The sequence below is a fragment of the Apium graveolens genome, unplaced genomic scaffold (assembly GCF_009905375.1).
Source record: "Apium graveolens cultivar Ventura unplaced genomic scaffold, ASM990537v1 ctg3970, whole genome shotgun sequence".
NCBI classification, from domain to species: Eukaryota; Viridiplantae; Streptophyta; class Magnoliopsida; order Apiales; family Apiaceae; genus Apium; species Apium graveolens.
This window is the reverse complement of record NW_027418348.1, coordinates 7647-25703: the sequence shown is the minus strand read 5'-3', so window position 1 is coordinate 25703 and position 18057 is coordinate 7647. Positions and strand designations below refer to the sequence as shown.

The 18057-nt window shown below is 29.9% G+C and overlaps 1 non-coding gene across 1 annotated transcript; it reads right to left on the bottom strand.

Annotated features, from left to right (window-relative positions):
* Positions 1–12544: 12544 nt before the first annotated feature.
* Positions 12545–12634, bottom strand: LOC141701516 (small nucleolar RNA snoR1). Its single transcript, XR_012566804.1, has one exon. It is a non-coding gene; the product is annotated as a small nucleolar RNA snoR1 (small nucleolar RNA).
* Between the last annotated feature and the right edge of the window lie 5423 nt (positions 12635–18057).

Here is an 18057-nt window from a genome sequence, read left to right as displayed (position 1 = left end):
AGAAAGAAGTTGCTTCAGTTCCTTATGGGCCTAAATGATAGTTATTCCACAGCAAGAGGTCAAATTCTCATGATATCGCCTCTACCTAGCATTTCTCAGGCTTTTTCACTCATCAAACATGATGAGAAACAGAAACAAGGATATCATTTATCTGTTCCTTTCATTGGGAATGTTAAGGAAAACTCTTCTTTCTCTAAGACTGGAACATCAGGAGTGAACTCTGTTAATAACAAGATATCTAGTGGTCAGAAGCCTATCCTCAAATGTACCTATTGTAACAAGGAGGGACATATCAGGGAATTTTGCTTCAAGTTAGTAGGATATCCAGACGAGAAGAAATCAAAAGGAAAATTCCCAAATCAGTCTACTGGGTTCAGATCACTTCCTCAACCTCGTAATCTTAACAGTCAAGTTGATACAGGGTCTAATTCTAATGTTGCGGCTTATCATGTTGGGACTCTACAAAATGGAACTTCTGGACAACAACCTTCTAGTTCACCTTCTTTGGAGCAGATGCAGAATCAGATCTCACATATGAATCAGATGATGATTCTCATGATGAATAAGAAGGCTAGTTTTTCTTCACCTGAAGAACAAATGCACTCCATGGCATGTATGGCTTACTGCCTAAATACATCCATGCCTTCTCCTTTGTGTCAACTTTGGATAGTTGATACAGGAGCTTCTCACCACATGTGTTGTAATAAACACCTTTTCACCAGTATCACTTCACTTACAATTCCATTTCAAGTTGCTTTACTTAATAAGCAACTTATTTCCATTACACAAACTAATGTTATTCATTTAAATGAGCACATTACTTTATCCAATGGGTTTTATGTCCCAGAATTTCATTGCAATCTTCTTGCTGTTTCTAAGTTGACACAAGATAGTAATTGTTTTATCAAATTTTTTCCCCAAAATTGTGTTTTCCAGGACCAGACACAGCAGAAAGTTCTAGCTACTGGTGAGGTTCATGATGGTTTATACTATCTCACTCAGTCAGCCCCTTTTAGCTTACAATCTGTTGTACCTGTTTCTGCTACTTCTTTAACTCATGCTCACAATCTGAAGGTTCATTCTCCATCGTTTGATTCCAAGATGTGGCATCTTCATTTAGGACATCCATCACATGGTGTTATTCAACATTTAAAATTTCTCACCAAGAACAATTTTTCTTGTAACATTGATTGTCCTGTTTGTCCGTTATCAAAACAATGTAAACTTCCATTTCCTAAACAAAGTTTCTCTTATGCATCTACTGCTTTTGCATTATTACATATGGATGTTTGGGGTCCTTATCAAACATCTACTTTTAATGGTGCAAAGTATTTTCTTACAATTATAGATGATCATACATGAGCTACTTGGGTTTTTTTCATGCCTAATAAACAACAAGTGTTCTCTATCTTTTAAAAATTTCTGGCTTATGTTACTAAACAATTTCATAAATCCGTTCGAATGATTCGTACAGATAACAGTAGTGAATTTATAAATTCATCTTTTAGAACACTTCTTAGTTCTCTTGGTATTGTTCACCAATGTTCTTGCCCTTACACTCCAGAACAGAATTCAAGGGTTGAACGTAAGCATCGTCATCTGTCAGAAATGGCCAGGGCATTACGTTTTCAATATGGCTTACCTCTGAAATACTGGGGTGAATGTATACTCACTGCAGTTTATCTTATTAATAGACTTCCAACACCAATTCTTTAATATAAATCCCCTTTTGAAGTTTTACATGATACACCACCTGATTATTCACAGTTAAAGGTTTTTGGGTGTCTGTTTTGCTTCCATACATGATCCAGATAAGTTTTCTTCTCGTTCGATCAGGTCGGTTTTTATAGGATATCCTACCAATCAAAAAGGTTTTAAGTTATTGAATCTTGATAGTCATTCTATAATTACCAGCAGGCATGTTGTTTTTCATGAGCATATACTCCCATATCATGAGAAATCTAAACCTGTCAATGTTTCAGATTCTGATCTTCTCTAGTGGTTATCTTCTAATGATCAATCACCAAATATCATTCCTTGTTTAGTCAATGAACATGTTCCATCACAGTCATCAGATGCAAGCATAATCCATCATACTTCACCTTTCCCGATACAGTCTCATCAGAGTTCTATATTTTCACCTCATAGTCAATCTCCAACTTCTATACAACCTATTCCACCTTCTGTTGAATCATTTGTTATTTCACCTACCCAGAAATCTATTGTTCCTCCTGTCAGACAATCTACTAGGTCTATCACCAGACCATCTTGGTGGCATGATTATCATGTCAATGTTCCAAAATAACTCACAAATACCTCTTAGGTTAATTCGATTTCTATTCCCAGAAATGTTGTTTGTTCTAATGTTGTTCTTGAGCCTCAACATTATTTTCAGGCAGTTGCTAATCCATATTGGGTTGAAGCAATGCAGAAAGAACTCCATGCTCTTGAGCAAAATGACACTTGGATTCTCGTAACTTTACCACCTGGCAAGAAAACCATAGGTTAGAAATGGGTTTACAAGGTTAAATACCTTCCTAATGGCCAAATTGAGAGGTACAAGGCCCGTCTTGTAGCAAAAGGCTATACACAATCTGAAGGTATTGATTACCATGACACCTTTGCTCCAGTCGTTAAGATAACCACCATTCATACTCTTTTAGCTGTTGCTGCCGCAAAGGGTTGGATTATTGATTAACTTGACATTAATAATGCATTTTTACACGGAGACTTGGATGAAGAAGTGTATATGTCCTTACCCTTAGGATACATCAACAACTCCTCTGTTCCCAACCTTGTGTGCAAATTGAGAAAGTCCATCTATGGACTAAAACAGGCATCAAGGTGTTGGTTTTCCAAATTGGCCACTTGTTTGACTGAAGGTGGTTATATCCAATCCAGATGTGATAGCTCCATGTTTACATATAATAAAGATGGTGTTTTTGTCATAGCAGTGGTATACGTGGACCATATTCTGCTTTCTGGTAATAATCATGATGCCATCCAGTCTCTCAAACAACTCTTGGATGTCAGTTTTACCATAAAAGATTTGGGGAATCTCAAGTATTATCTAGGTCTTGAAATCACTCGCAATTCTGATGGCATTTTTGTTACGCAGCAGAAATTTATTCAAGATTTATTGGCATCGGCTAATATGACAAATTGTAAGCCTTTGTCTGTGCCCATTGATCCTCATCTCAAGTTATTGGATAATTTGAAGTCTGGTCAATTAATTTCGAATCCATCAGTTTATAGAGCATGGTTTGAGAAACTTCTGTACTTAAACACTTGCTGGCCTGATATCAAATTTTCGGTACAAATGTTTAGTCAGTTTTTACAAGCTCCCAGGGTTAAGCATATGGCAGCTTTGACTCGAGTTCTTCGTTACCTGAAATGGACTGCAGGTCATGGTCTATATTTTCCAGCCAATAATTTATTAACTTTGCGAATGTTTAGTGATAGTGATTGGGCATGAAATGTTAATGATAGGAAATCTGTGGGTGCTTACTCTTTGTTACTTGGAGATGTAGCTGTTTCATGGAGGTCGAAAAAATAACAGGTTACATCTCGCAGTTCTGCGGAGGCAGAATATCGTGCTCTAGCAGATGCTTCGTGTGAGATCATTTGGTTTCTCAATTTATTACAAGAGCTTCATGTTCCTCTTTCAGGTCCTGTTCCCTCAATAAAGCTGCTGTTGATTTAACAACCAATCCAGTTTATCATGCTCGTACGAAATATATAGAACTGGATTGTCATTTCATCCGTGAGAAGATCCAGTTGGGTATTGTGGTTATCCATTAGATTCCTACACTAAAGAACACGGGTGATATTCTAACAAAAGGCTTAGGCAAAGCATTACACTGGTCTTGTGTTGCCAAATTGGGACTTCTTGCTGCTGGACCGTCGCCAGTTTGTGGGGGGGATAAGCCACTACCAATCAATAGGGGGGCTGAAGACATGTGTGGTATAACATCAAATCAAGGAAAAACAAATGTTACTTGGAAATATATACAACCAATACAAAACGAGTTGAAATTAGCATATCAACATATAAAGTCAATAAAACAGTCAATGTAGAAAGTTAGTTAGACTTAACCGACTTTGTATTATTATATATACTGAGACTCTCTAACTTCCTGTTCTAAGATGAATAACAAACATTTACATCTCCTTCTCATCTCTTCTATATCTTTCATATCTTGTTAATACACAAGGTAGAAACGGAACTTATGAACTTTATATTTTGAAGTCAGCACTACAAGAAAAACGGGTAAATATGACCGTCCAAAAACCGGTCTTATTTAGTTAAATACGACCGTTTTCGGTCGTATTTAACTAAATACGACCGGTTTTTGGACCGGTCGCATTCGGTCGAGTCATATTTAGTAACCGGTCGAATTTAGAATACAGAGCGGCTAAATTCGACCGCTTAAATTCGACCGAATGCGGTCGAATTTGTTTTTCACCAAAAAATTGAAAATCCCGCCCAAAAATTTGAATTTTTTGAAAAAATTTGAAAAGTCCGCCTAAAATATAAATTCGACCGTATATGATTGAAAATATTGTTCTAAATTCGACCGTATACGGTCGAATTAACGAGCACCAGATTTAAAAAAAAAAAATCTTGCCGGAAAATTTTCAAATTCCGACGAACTTCAAAAAATCCGGCAACTATTCCGATAACTCCGATGTTGCCAAAAATTGATTTTTTTGGTTTAATTTTACACATCAAATTAGTCTACATCGTTCCCACAATCCCAAAATGACCCCAACAATAACATATCAATGATATAATTCATTTTCCGATCAAAATGGTAACTTTTCCGGCCAAATTCAAAATCATATTAATCTTTGTGAAATTCGACGCTTAATATCACAAAACAAAGCTAATAACGTATACAATTGATTATCAACAATTATATTAACATAAAACAATTATCAAGAAAAAAATAATGAATAAAAAATCATACCAAATTCAATTTTACACAAATTTCAAGTTTGCACTTCGAAATTTTCATATACATACTCCTCCAACTTTCCTAAACACAAACTCATAATCAAAAACGAAATTAAAACACAAAATTTCAAAGACCCACCTAATTTTTTGTTCGGAAAATAAAGATAAAAGATGGATTTTGGGATGCGCGTGTTTATATGAGTTGTAGAAAAATAGAAGAGAAGGGGATTGGTAAATGATGAAAAGGAGGTTGACCGGAAAAAGAAAGAAATAAGCCGAAAAAAAGGGGAAAGGAGCAGGGGCGGGGCTGGGCGGGGGAGGGAAAAAGGGGGAGGGGTGGGGTGGGGTGGGGGGCTGGGGCGGGGTGGGTTTTATTTTAGTTCATTAATAGTTTAGTTTTATAAAATGCATAATCAACCTTTAGATTATTTTTTAAGTGGTTGAATTTGGTGCGTTGGATCTAAATCACGCGGATCGCTGACATGGCACTAAATTTAACTGTCATCGGTTGTATTTAGGAGTGTCAATTTATATTTGTTTCACTTTGTTTTACATTATGAAAATTAAAATTATAATACTATGATTATTTAATCATTTGATTATAAAATAATATATTATTATAATTATTAGAATATATATTTAACAACTAGTTATTGTACTAAACAAATAAAATGAAGATTTTGGTTGATTTAACATATAAACCACCGAAAATAGTTTGCCGTACAATTTAGGATTATAATTTATTTCCAAAAAAATATTGTAATTTGTTATAACTCATTATTTTATTTAAAAAAAATTTGATCGATTTTATGATAAATTCCATTAACAAGAGTGTACGGTGAAATTTAGAATTATACTTAATTATACTTTATTTGTTAAAATTATCGAGATCTAATGATTAAAATACATTTATTTTTCTCTAAAAAAATTATCATATCAATAAATTATATAGATCTTGACATCTTTACGGTTGGGTCATTCATAAACAGTTTTTAAAAAATTGAAACATCGGTACGGGACTAAACACTAGTAAGAATAACTAGTCAAACTACTAGTTGACTGTTAAAATAGCAAATCAAATACATTTATTTTTTTCTAAAAATTTTATCATATCATTAAAATATATAGATCTTGACATCCTTACGGTTGGATCATACATAAACATTTTGTAAAAAATCGAAACATTGGTATGAGACTCAACACTAGTAAGAAGTATTTGTCAAACTACTAGTTGACTATTAAAATAACAAACCAAATACATTTATTTTTTTATAAATTTTTTATCATATCACTAAAATATATAGATCTTGATATCCTTACGGTTGGATCATACATAAATATTTTGTAAAAAATTGAAACATCGATATGAGACTAAACACCAGTAAGAAGTATTGGTCAAATTACTAGTTGAATGTTAAAATAACAAACCAAATACATTTATTTTTTTATAAAATTTTTATCATATCACTAAAATATATATATCTTGACATCCTTATGGTTGGATCATTCATAAAAATTTTGTAAAAAATCGAAACATCGGTACGAGACTAAACACTAGTAAGAAGTATTGGTCAAACTACTAGTTGACTGTTAAAATAACAAACCAAATACTTTTATTTTTTTCTAAATTTTTTATCATATCATTAAAATATATAGATCTTGACATCCTTATGGTTGGATGATTCATAAACATTTTTTAAAAAATCGAAACATCGGTACGGGACTAAACACTAGTAAGAATAACTGGTCAAACTACTAGTTGACTCTTAAAATAGCAAACCAAATACATTTATTTTTTTCTAAAAATGTTATCATATCATTAAAATATATAGATCTTGACATCCTTACGGTTGGATCATTCATAAAAAATTTGTAAAAAATCGAAACATCGGTACGAGACTAAACACTAATAAGAAGTATTGGTCAAACTACTAGTTGACTGTTAAAATAGGAAAACCAAATACATTTATTTTTTTCTAAATTTTATATCATATCATTAAAATATATATATCTTGACATCCTTACGGTTGTATGATTCATAAACATTTTTTAAAAAATCGAAACATCGGTACGGGACTAACACTAGTAAGAATAACTGGTCAAACTACTAGTTGACTGTTAAAATAGCAAACCAAATACATTTATTTTTTTCCAAAAATTTTATCATATCATTAAAATATATAGATTTTGACATCCTTACAGTTGGATCATTCATAAACATTTTGTAAAAAATCAAAACATCGGTATGAGACTAAACACTAGTAAAAGTATTGGTCAAACTACTAGTTGACTGTTAAAATAACAAACCAAATATATTTATTTTTTTCTAAATTTTTTATCATATCATTAAAATATATAGATCTCGACATCCTTACGGTTGGATCATACATAATTTTTTTGTACAAAATCGAAACATCGGTATGAGACTAAACACTAGTAAGAAGTATTGGTCAAACTACTAGTTGACTATTAAAATAACAACCAAATATATTTTTTTTTTTCTAAATTTTTTATCATATCACTAAAATATATAGATCTTGACATCCTTACGGTTGGATCATTCATAAAAATTTTGTAAAAAATCGAAATATCGGTACGGGACTAAACACTAGTAAGAATAACTGGTCAAACTACTAGTTGACTGTTAAAATAACAAACCAAATATATTTATTTTTTTCTAACAATTTTATCATATTATTTAAATATATAGATCTTGACATATTTACGATTGGATCATTCATAAACATTTTTAAAAAATAGAAACATCGGTACGGGACTAAACACTAGTAAGGATAACTGGTCAAACTACTAGTTGACTGTTAAAATAGCAAACCAAATACAATTATTTTTTTTTAAAACTTTTATCATATCACTAAAATGTATAGATCTTGACATCCTTACGGTTGGACTATTCATAAATATTTTTTTTTAAAAAACAAAAAATTAGTTGGGGACTAAGCAGTAACAAAAAGTACTGGTCAAACTACTGATTGACTGTTAAAATAGCAAACCAAATACGTTATTTTTTTTCTAAAATTTATATCTTATTACTAAAATATATATAAATCTTAATATTTGTTTCGTGAACAGCTCGGTTCGCAAATAACTTGTACAAAGTTAATAAGTTACTTAAAAAATTTATTTAAAAAAAATTAAATTCCGAAAATAATTAATATTACCGAATGCATTCATAATAGATAAATACAATTGATTTCTACTAAAATTACAATTTTTAAAAAAGCGGGAAATTTCCCCCACTTTTACAACCAATGTTTTAAAAGTTCAGGAAATTTCCCGTCATTTCAAAATATCAAATTCGACCGAAAACGGTTGAATTTAGGAGTGTCAAAAAAAACGCTGGCGGGAAAATTTCCCTCTTTTTTTTGGAAAGGCTAAATTCGACCGAATGCGGTTGAATTTAGGAGTGTCAAAAAAACGCTGGCGGGAAAATTTCCCTCTTTTTTTTGGAAAGGCTAAATTCGACCGAATACGGTTGAATTTAAGAGTACTTCTAAATTCAACTGTACACTCATTTTTTTGGTAAGGCTAAATTCGACCGAATGCGGTTGAATTTAGGAGTACGTCTAAATTCAACCGCATACGGTCACATTTGTTGCTAAATTCGACCTCATAAATACGACCGTAATTAAATACGACCGCATGCGGTTAAATTTAGCCGCACCCCTTAAATTCAACCGAAAGGGGTTGAATTTGACCCCGGTTGTATTTAGCCTTGTTTTCTTGTAGTGCAGAGTGCTCCATAATGACATCAGATGGCTCCAATTTTTCTGGACACCTGCAATTGCACTCTGTACAATCTATCCGCTCCAGATTGATGCAGTGAATAACTACGATCACCGCACATCTTAACCCTAGGGAAGCGAAAAGAAATTTTGTAGAACTCAAAATCGATTAGATTTAGACAGGAGAGCAGGTTAAATGCTTTGGGCTGTGAATAAAATGCTTTGGGCTGTGAATAAAGATAGAATAGAAGTTCGTATACATCCTACCTCATTAATAATAATAAAAATATAATTTCTATAACAGCGCTTTTAAAAGTGTTTTTTAAGTTTTTAAACAATAATAGAAAGTAATAATTATTACTTATAATACACTTACTTATGTAGCCTTTATCTAAACGCTATATAACTTGCAACTTAGATCGCACTCGCCGAAGAAACGCTATGTTACACTTTCTTATAATTATTTCTTAATTTTTTAATTTTGCTTTTAATATCTTGCACAACGTTTTTACAGTAAATGCTACATAAGTGATCTTATTGCATAGAACATGTAAAAAAGCGTTATACAAGGAGTGTCTCCCAATTTTAAATTTGTTGTAGTGAAATCTCTGCCTAATTAATTATTTTCATAAAATGATAGAGGTTATAATGGTGATGGTCGATATGCTGGCCGTAAAAGTGGGGTTTTTATGTAATTATATAATTTGAAAGTCGATATAGTGTTCAATAAAATATATTTTTAAGTCCTTTTAAATTGATGTTTTTATTCTAGTTATATATTTTGACTTCCAATGGAAATAGTCGATTTAATATATGCATGTATAATATAGATATTAACTAAATATATGCTATTAATTTTTTTGTATAAATCGAATCCTAATAGGTACATGTCACGATCATATGTATTACATATAATTTAGTTACTAATATATACAAAAATATTATAGTAATCTTATATTAACTAAATCGTAATTCATACTATAAATATAGTAAATGAGGTGATGAATTTACGAAATATTATAAAATTATTTTTGTTCAGTATTTAAATCTGTTAATTTAATTTTACAGGCACATGAAAATCATATGTTCAACCCTTTTAAATATTAATATTTTAACATTAATATAAATATAGGGTCAAATTATTAATTTAATATAAGACTCAAAATTCATACTCGTAGATATAACACATAATCTATATTTCATATATAAATTATTTTGGATCCTAATCGTTTAAATAAACATACAATTTTAAATATTAAAAACAGAGAAATTTTTAAACCTTTTCAGATTTTATTAATTTCAGTTTTCTTTAAAGAGAGTTTTATGGTGTGATGGTCAATTGAGAATGTAGTAAATGTGTTTTAAAATGGTAAAAAATTTTCTGTAGTCTAAATGGTTGAACATGGCAACATGTGAAATGCCATGTCATTGGTTCGACCCCACTTAATATCAACATTTTTAATATATTTCATTACACTAAGGGTAATGAGTAATTTTGTAAATGGTATAAAGAAACCTAGCTAAGCAGTAATATATATATAGATGTATATGTATATATATAAATGTATATATATGTATGTATATATATGTATATGTATATATATTTATTAAATAGATAGATAGATTATATTCGATAATCGTACAAATGAAGATTAAAATGCTTGATGAGAATTGTTCATTTTTTATTTTGAAATCGAAAGTAATTAACTCCCTATTGAAAAGACCATATCCGGGTTTGTTAGGTCAAACTATGCATAATATCCTCTTTTCCAAGAAACTAAAATCTTATTAATAATTAAATATTTGAACATATGTTAATTAAATCCGAGTGTGCATTATCCACTCGCAAAACACAATCAACTATCGAATGAGTAAGTCTTGCTAAATAATAAACTACTTGATTCACAGAGTGTTTTACAAAGTTTAATGCCACCTTAAGTTCTTTAAACTCCATCAAGACCTCCTTACACTCATGTATGTAGGGATGGACATTCACCCCGCCTCGTTCAGGTCGGGATTCAAGGATTTTTTAGGGGCAGGGCGGGGATGATGGAGAATTTTATGAAGATTTCGGTGATCAAGGCGGGATTGGGGATGAGTGTTTCCTCGCCCCGATCCCCGACCCCGATTGTGTATATAAATAAATAATATATAATACTAATTAATTATTAAAAATAGATAAATTTTATAATATTATTTGAATTTAAAATAATCTATAATTTATTGATCAATATTTAATTTTACATTATAATATAATATAATATATTTGTATAATTTAAAAATTGCCGTTTATTTGTATTATATAAAATTTTGATATAATTTGATATTAAAAATATGAGATAATATCAATATATTTACATGTGATCAATTAGTATTTTATTTTTTTAAAAAATATAAAATATAAAATATAAAATAACATTATTATTTTTTAATTAAAAATTTAAATTCCCTGAAAACCCGTGAGGATCCCCGTTCCCCGTTCGGGGAAGGGATCGGGGTTCAACGCGGTTTTTGAGATCGGGATTGGGGGCGGGGACACAACTCCCCGACCTCGAAGTGCCCCCGTGCCCATTCCTACATGTATGATAAGTTGAAATCTGTGGCCACTTCTGATAAAATGTTGCCTTGCTTGTATCATTCTATAGCCTCAATCAGTCCACTTACATAATCTCGAGCCACTCTAGAAAAATTAAAATAATAAGAAGCTGTAAATAGTGCCGTGTCAGTATTTAGTTTAATCATATTTTCATCTGGTACGGTCTAATGCTACGCACCATCCACTGGTGTCAAGAACCAAAGAGATGTGTCAAAGGTTTTATCTTGAGCATTTTTCCATTGATTGAAGAGAGGTTTTGCTGAAGTGACCAACTCTACAGCTTCCAATCACAACAAGAAAAACGGCTAATTACAACCGGTCCAAAACCGGTCGTATGGAAGTGATATTTAATATTCGGTTGTATTTAGTCTAAATACGACCATCTAAATACAACTGGTTAAATACGACCGTTAAATTCGACCGATCAAATTCAATCGACGTCGGTCGAAATTGATTTTTCACTTAAAATTGAAAATCCCACCAAAATAATTAAAATGTTTGAAATATTTTAAAAAGCCCGCCCAATTATTAAACTCGACCGTATCTTGTCAATTATAAGATATTAAATTCAACCCCATCCAGACGAATAAACAAACACCGGTTTATTAAAAAAATCTCATCGGAATCGTAAAAATTCCAGATTCCGGCAAGCTTAAAAAATCCGGCTAAAATAGACCTAGACTCTTGAATTTCGAGAAGCAAAGCGAGAGCGTGAAGAACTATAATCTGATACTATTGAAACAATTGACTGAATGACACCGTGAATTATGAAACCTTTATGACCGATAAACTCACTGGAAGTATTACTTCCCAACACTGGCCAACCAAATCGTTAGCGCCATTCCAATTCAGCAAAAAAATTTATCACAGTCCGGAAAACACAACAGCAAAGGCACCTCTCCTAAAAACATTACTTAGCTTGTTGAAAGAAATCTTAGTAATAAGGCGATGAGTCAAATTGTAAACCATCAACATCCTCAAAACACATAACAATAATCGCATAAAATCAAATTGGAAAAACCATCCAAATATCCATATATAAGCATACAACTAAATTAAAAAACTACATCAATCACCGAACCAAATAGTCTCATCAAAACACAAAAGCTACTAATCGATCCATATACCATTTCAAATTCATAAGGAGAGTAAAAGAGACTGCCTTCAATTGTACTCGCATACGTATAATTCATATATACATCAACATTATAAATCAAATAAATAACCAAAAATCAAATAAAAAAATATGGCTCAGAGTGTTGTTGAACGTGCTCAAGGAAAAGTAAAGGCTTTTCTCATACAAGAGGTGTCAAAAAAATAGCATTAATCATCTTTGCCCATAGTTAGTGTATATATAATTAGAATATGCAACCAGAGAGAAAGGGGGATAGAGGAGAGAGAGAGAGAAGAGAGAGAAGCTGCTGCTAAATTAGGGTTTTATTGAGACATAGAATATGTAGCCTTTTGAATGGGCTTGATTTGTAAATTACTAATGCTTTCCCAGCTTGTCCATGTAGGCCCTGGCCCATTAAACATATAATTTACTCCTCATCGAATTGATTTTTTTTAATAAATTGAATTGATTGTAATATATAATTCCTTTTTTAATTTTAGGACATAAATATAATAATTATTTAAGTTTTTACTTAAAAAATATTATAATATATAAATATATCTTAACAACTTAATTTTAATTAAAATATAAAATTATGATTTTGGTAAATTTTATCATAAATTTTATCAGTTTGACTAGTACAACTAACTAGAATTGGTATTTTAATTTTTTTAAAAAAATATTTTTCGATCCAACAGAATGGATGTGTATATATATTTATATATATTAGTGATATAGCCAAATTTACATACGAAAATAATTTTATTTGATTTGTCATTTTAACAGTCAAGTTTCAATTTGACTAGTACAACTAACTAGTGTTTATTCCACAATTAGTGTTTTCGATTTTTCTTAAAATATTTTTCAACGATCCAACCATATGAATGTCAAAAGATATATATATATATATATATATATATATTTCAACAATCCACCCGTATAGATGTCAATTTATATATATAATAGTGATATAACCAAAATTTTATATCAAAATATTTTGATTTGGTTTTCCATTTTAATAGTCAAGCTTAAGTTTGACTAGTAAAGCAAACTAGTGTTTATTCTAGAAATGGTGTTTCGATTTTAAAAAAATATTTTTTAACAATCCAACCGTATGGATGTTAATTTATATATATATATATTAGTAATATAACCAAAATTTAATATCAAAATAATTTTATTTGGTTTGCCATTTTAATAGTCAAACTTGAGTTTGACTAGTACAACAAACTAGTGTTTATTCTAGAAAATGGTGTTTCGATTTAAAAAAAATATTTTTCAATAATCCAATCGTATGGATGTCAATTTATATATATATATATATATATATATATATATATATATATATATTAGTGATATAACTAAAATTTCATATCAAAATAATTTTATTTGGTTTGCCATGTTAATAGTCAAGTTTCAATTTGACTAGTACAACTAATTGATGTTTATTCCAGAATTGGTGTTTCAATTTTTTTAAAATTATTTTTTAATGATCCAACCATATGGATGTCAATATATATATATATATGTATATATATATGTGATATAACCAAAATTTTACATAAAAATAATTTTATTTAGTTTGCCGTTTTAACAGTCAATTTCAGTTTGACTAGTACAACTAACTAGTGTTTATTTCAGAATTGGTGTTTCGATATTTTTCAAAAAAAAATTCAATGATCCAACCGTATGGATGTCAATAGATATATATATATGAGTGATATAACCAAAATTTTACATCAAAATAATATTTTTGGTTTGCCATTTTAACAGTCAATTTCAGTTTGACTAGTCCAACTAACTAGTGTTTATTCTAGAATTGGTGTTTTGATATTTTTTAAAATATTTTTCAATGATCCAACCGTATGAATGTCAATAGATATATATGAGCGATATAACCAAAATTTTATATCAAAATAATTTTTTTTTGGTTTGTCATTTTAACAGTCAAGCTTCTGTTTAACTAGTACAACTAATTGGTGTTTATTCCGGAATTAGTGTTTCGATTTTTTTAAAAATATTTTTTAACAATCCAACCGTATGGATGTCAATAGATATATATGAGTGATATAACCAAAATTTTATATCAAAATAATTTTATTTGGTTTGCCATTTTAACAGTCAATTTCAGTTTGACTAGTACAACTAAGTAGTTTTATTCCAGAATTGGCGTTTCGATATTTTTTAAAATATTTTTCAATGATCCAACTGTATGGATGTCAATAGATATATATATTGGTGATATAACCAAAATTTCATATCAAAATAAATTTATTTGGTTTGTCATTTTAACAGTCAAGCTTCACTATAACTAGTACAACTAACTGCTGTTTATTCCAGAATTGGTGTTTAGATTTTTTTTAAAATATTTTTCAAAGACCCAACCATATGGATGTCGATATATATATATATATATATATATATATGAGTGATATAACCAAAATTTAAAATCAAAATAAATTTATTTGGCTTGTCATTTTAAAAGTCAAGTTACAGTTTGACTAGTACAACTAACTAGTGTTTAATCCTGAATTGGTGTTTCGATTTTTTTTAAAATATTTTACAACGATCCAAGGGTATGGATGTCAAAATATATATATATATATATACATATCTATTAGTGATATAATTAAAATTTTACATCAAAATAATTTTATTTGGTTTGTCATTTTAAAAGTCATGCTTCAGTTTGACTAATACAACTAACTCTTGTTTATTCCAAAATTGGTGTTCGATTTTTTTTAAAATATTTTTCAACGATCAACCTGTATGGATGTCAATAGATATATAAATTAGTACTATAACCAAAATTTCACATCAAAATAATTTTATTTGGTTTATCATTTTAATAATCAAGTTTCAGTTTTACTAATATAGCTAACTAGTGTTTATTCCAAATTTTATGTTTTGATTTTTTAAAATTTTATTTTTTATTTTTTTCGTTTACTAAATACAATCGCTTGTAATCAATTAATTTATTTCAACTGATTTTTTTTATTTTATATTTGGTTATTTTTTTGCCATTTGAGAAAATTCAAACAAAAAAAGCGGGAAAATATAACTCCATTAGGTAAGGCTAAATTTGACCGCTAGCAATTGAATTTAGGAGCGTAAACTAATTTAGTTGGAGGGAAAATTCCCTCCATTTTTTGATAAGACTAAATTCGGCCGCAAAAATATACTGGTCGAATTTATTACTAAATTCAACTACACTATTTCAACCGAATTTAAATTCGACCGCTGGCGATTGTATTTAGCCGTGCCCGATCAAACATTCAGGTTGATCATAAATTCGACCGGATTCGGTCGAATTAAGACTGGTTGAATTTATGCAGTTGTATTTAGGTTTATATTCTTGTAGTTAATACTCGTTGTTTCTATACTTTGCAAGTCGACCAACACAACAATGATATCGTACTTAAATCATCGCCTTAGTACTGTTGAGAAAAAACCCAAAGCAAACCAATATGAGAACATTCCACGTAGAGGTGTGCATGGTTCGTTGGCTTGGTTTTTACCAAAAATCGTTATTAAACCATGTATGTCGGTTCGATTTCTAGTTATTAACCGTAATTAAACTGCCCGGAACGGTTATTTTCGGTTCGGTTAACCGTTTATCTGTTACAGTTTTTTTAGTTTTTATTTCTTTAAAATTTATTTGTTTAATACAGTGCTGAAAATATTATTAGTACCATTTTACCTTTTGAGATTTCATTTAAAAACAAAAAAGAATACTATTAAATATTGCATAGCCGGTTAACCCCATCTCTGATGGTATATAAGTGCTATTGCATTATTACATAAATAATTACCATTGTAAAAGTAACCTCCCAGGAGATTCACAATTGATAGGTCCATATTTAGCATTTTTTTATTACCTATTTTATTTTTTTTCGTAATTTTGTTAATAAATAAATTATTTTATTTAGTTTTGTAGGAAAATTAATAAAATCCGAATTTGAGCCGTAAAAGGTGCAAATAAGGAAGGAGGTTGACTATTCTTGAAGTCAAAGGAATTGGAGGAAATATCGAATACATGCTGGAGAAGAAAAATGAAAAGAAGGAAATATATCCTAAGCATGATTTGATATTCCAAGACTCAAGCCCTCATATTTTCCCTATATATATGTATCTTTTCTTGTATTTTACACTCCCAACACCTAGAACATCAATTTAGAGCTAGAATTTTGTTAGTTTTTTGTTTTACTTATCTTTTTATCACGTGTAGCTAAATTTGTTCCCTAGGATGAAGATAAAGTTAAATTAATTGCTTTGATATCTTCTCGTTCCTATTAATTAACTCTCATAAATTTTTCTTGGTGCTTAATTATTCAATTGATAAAATGATTTTGATATATTATTGTTACCGGATTTATTTTCATAGCCTATACTTGCTCCATGAAATATTGATGGGTTATTGTTAGATAACAAGTTTTATAGTATATTATTATCTCGTTAATTGATACATATTATTTTTGTGAAAAAAAGAGAATTGATTTTAGGGATTGTTGATGTTAATTGTGATTGATTAATCGATTCAGATTCCGAGGTTTTCCATATTATTTGATTTATTTTCTAATTAGGTTATTTGAAACACCTCCCAAATCTTATTATCTAGTTTTCCTGATTTAAATTGTTAGGGTTTTGAAAATTTATAGTCTTCGTGGCTCGATATGTGATTTCTACAACTAAACACTGTGCGCTTGCAGTTATTATATTTTTTACACATCAACAATAATGGACTAATCTAGCACCGATATGAGATTATACTAATTTTGAGTAACTAAAAAAACACTTTAATAGATCACATACATGATGTTTATTGTGGGATATATATTACTATTAATACTACTGCAGCTCTGCAAATGCCTTAATAGTATTAGCATTTTTAAACCAAAGATTCATGGTCTATAAACTACGAACTATCTTATCCAGAACTTTTTTTAAATTCTAATATAACAATGGTATAAGTTTGATATACTAATTTATATATAGAATAAATAAATACATGTATAAATGTATTTTAATAATTTTAAAATTAATATAAGCAGTATGATTTTTGGGTTCGGGTACAGGGGTAAAACTGTAACGATATCAAACCATTCCATCCCTTCGGCTCAGTTACAATTTTTTTTTTAATTTTTTGTCGGTTTCGATTTTATTTATTTTGGATTTTCGGTTTTTTTGATCCGGTTTCAGTTTTTTGGTTTTTTTGCTTACCTCTAATTCCACACTTCTACACTATTTGTTACTTTCCCTAAAATGTTCTAGTTGTCCCCAGATATCTAGGACTTCCTTTTATATGAGTATCTATCAAAATACACCAAAACAATGCATTTATTTAATATGAAGAATATACCTTTATATATGAAAAATGTACGGTAAGTGAATCATACTAAGGGAGAAGAATATATTTTAGAGTATATCACGTTAAGTGAACTACTTGCAACTTAAAATTTTCTACAAACATATATGGCTATATGGTCATGTTCTAGACACCTTTATCCATTTCCTACTCTTTGAAAAGATAACGGGGAATTAGATGTATATGATTATATACAAAAACAAGTCAGTAGCAGATCCCTGGGTTTTTTATTAATCAAATCTACTAATATTTGATTTTAATATGTGGGAAAAAACTAGAAAG